This window comes from Pinus tabuliformis, chromosome 6 (genome assembly GCF_031772625.1).
Source record: "Pinus tabuliformis cultivar Carrire ecotype Pingquan chromosome 6, CPIR1, whole genome shotgun sequence".
NCBI lineage: Eukaryota > Viridiplantae > Streptophyta > Pinopsida > Pinales > Pinaceae > Pinus > Pinus tabuliformis.
The window spans coordinates 1672504396-1672507487 of record NC_142292.1 but is presented as its reverse complement, the minus strand read 5'-3'; positions in this window follow the sequence as shown (position 1 = coordinate 1672507487).

The following is a 3092-nucleotide window of genomic DNA, read 5'->3' as shown; positions in this document are numbered from 1 at the left end:
TATCTGTTTGGGGCAGAAGTACAGGGTTCTGTTCCCCATTTTCGCAGACGCAGGGCCAAACATCCGCGTAGGAGGACGCATCCATATGTAACAGTGTGGATCGGTTATTTTGAGAAATATATCCCCGGACATTGAAGAGGGGCCAGGGCCATCCTGTGGATAATGATCCGAGACCAGTGTGGGGGGAAGCCCTCCAGCATCGTTTACCTTGGTTCGAATCCATTTTCTTCTTTTCATCAGGTAAACCAGACCAGATCCCGTGGGTAGCCTCGAGCTCTGTGACTCCCGCTGCTGGGCTCAGAGCCGATTCAGTATTCAGAAGTTGTCTGGGGGCGGCGGCGGCATCAAACCTGTCTACTGAAACCCTAAACTCAAGAAATCCTGCCATCGCTCCGTCTCTTGTTTCCGCCGATATGTATATTCCTATATCTGCTACAATATTATGTTGAGTATCATGTGAATATTTAAAGGCCTTCAAATGCAACCCTCCCCATTGTGGCATGTTACATAGGTCATACATATGCACATTGACATTGGTTTTCTTCATGTCTTCCACCAAATTGGCTTTCAAGTTCTGGGTCAAGGATTCAATCCTCAAGGTTTGAGTTGTCTACAATAAAACTGAGGAGGATTTATTTTGTGCATATGGTGTGTAATTATGACTGCAACTTACTGTGGTAGTCATTTTTTATTAGTACTACATTTCTTTGGGGTGGTGGTCCGTCATTGGATGCTAACAAGGCTCCTTTTTTAGTGGGCAAGGTAATTTTACATATAGTTCCCTTACTTCATAAAGCATATTCCTTGTCACATATTTGAGTTTTTTTAATTTCTAAAGAGCCCCAAATTCCTTCTAAGATATATATATATTGGTTTCACTTCAATGAACAAAATCCTTCCATAAGACAACCTCCACAAGAGGTCCTAACTAGGCTCAAGCATGTGTAAAGTGTACAAAGAAATCTTGCAAGTGCCTTGCATCTTTTTAAAAATGTAATTTTATGAAGGAACTATGGATTGCATAAAACATGGAGAGAAAGGAAACTATGAAGGAGAAACCATCAAAGAAACTCTAGCATCTTCTATTAAAAATAATAATGTGTGGAAGGATCACCACTGATAGATAGCCTTTATCCTTTGGGATTTTTTGGGTCACAGGGAAATAAGACTTGTTTCAAGATAAAGGAATCTTAACTTCTAGAACCTATTTCTGTTATGAAAAGGAAAATTAAAAATCCCAACAACCAAAAAAATATCTTCGAAGTTACCTTACTCACAAATCAAAGTGGATTGACAGGGATTTTGATCACCTAGAAATCTAAAATGTTTTTTTGAATGCGAGTTAGGAGCAATAATAAACATTGGAATGAAAAAGACATCCAATATTTTGATAAATTTATCAAGAAAAGTTGAGAAGTTCCACAAAAGTTTAAATTTTTATGGATATTTTAAATTAGTCATTGAGTGGATGTAGGTATATTGAAAAATTAGAAGAGGATTCAGTTAGAACTAACTTAAAAATTGTAAGCAAATACTAAACATAGAACTCAATAAAAAAAAGCTAAATCTTCTCAAATCATTGGTTCACTTGATTTACCTTGTGATGAGAGAGGTTATAATATATGGTTGCTAATTTATAGTAATACATGAAGTATTGGTATTTGTTTCTTTTATGAAGTATGTGTTCTCTTGTGAGTTGCAAAATTATTATAAAAATGTTTAAAAACAAATAATTTAATTATCACATTAGAATGAGTTTCATGTTCTCTGGTGAGTTGTAGAGTTTTTACTAAGATGTTTAAAAAATAACTAAATTAATTATTTCATTAGTATCCAAGTTATTTTATATTTTCAAAGTTCAATGGGATGCCTGAGTTTGCCTCAGGTTCAATGGATGTGATTCCCTATATGCTTTAATGGAATACCTGAGTTTACCTCAAGTTTGCACTAATATCCAACTTCAGGTTTACTCCAACCACCTCAGACGTTCACCCTTCAATATTTTGTATAGCGCAGGGTCAATGGCTTGTTCATATAGTTCAATGATATCTCTGATTCTAAACTAGAGAAGATTTAGACCTATTTCCTACTACCTACTCTCTTGGATCATTGCTGGAGAAGTTCTTGCGGATGATTTGTGGTTGCCCTTAAAAATAAGTGTCTATCTTCCTCCTCAGTAGAAGCAACTGCTTTAGTCCTTACAGGTGCAATTCCCAATTTACACACAGAGGTGTGAACGCATATGTGTGCCCTCGATTTATGGGATTAGGTATGCGTCTGTCTATCGAAGTAGAAAAGGAATCCTCTAGTTGTGACCTTACTGGCAAGCAGGAAGGTTGGGAACCACGTAACCGAGGCTAGGTATCAACCATCGAAGCAAGGTATTGGGCGATATAGTTGCTATATCTTATTGATATTCCTTCCTGGCTTTCACGGGAAATGGAAGAAATGCTTGCCAATGTTGTGCTTTATCCAATTTATAACTTTGAACCTTTCGGTAAAGAGCTTTAAGTAGAATCTAAACTCTCGAACGAGAGTTTTAGATGGAATCTAAATCTGATAAGAGAGTCTTATAATAGAATCTAAATTTTGGTTGAGATTTTGTGCCTAAGAAATGATTTTCAACCAAAATTTCATCTGAGAGAATAAATTAGAGTCTAAGAATCTCAAATGAGAGCTTTAGTTAAAAGCTAAACTTCTGGTTGAGAGTTTGTGTTCGAAATACTTTCCCCAAAACTCTGGGCAAAAACCTTAAACTCTCGGTCGAGAGCTTCCAAACCTGGGATTAACTCTACTAAACTCTTCGCTGAAAGAATTTCAAACTCTCAGATGAGAAACGATTAATCTCTTCGTTGAGAGAATATTTTGACTTTTTAATTTGCTGAAAGAATTTCAAACTCTTAGATGAGAAACGATTAATCTCTCCGTTGAGAAAATATTTTGAACTTTTTTCTGGCCGAAAGAATTTCAAGTTCTCAGATGAAAAATGATTAATATCTCCATTGAGAAAATATTTTATTTTTTTCTTGGCCGAGAGTTTGCCAAGCATAGCCAAATTCTACCGGATATCAAAAAAAAATGTTTCCCAATTT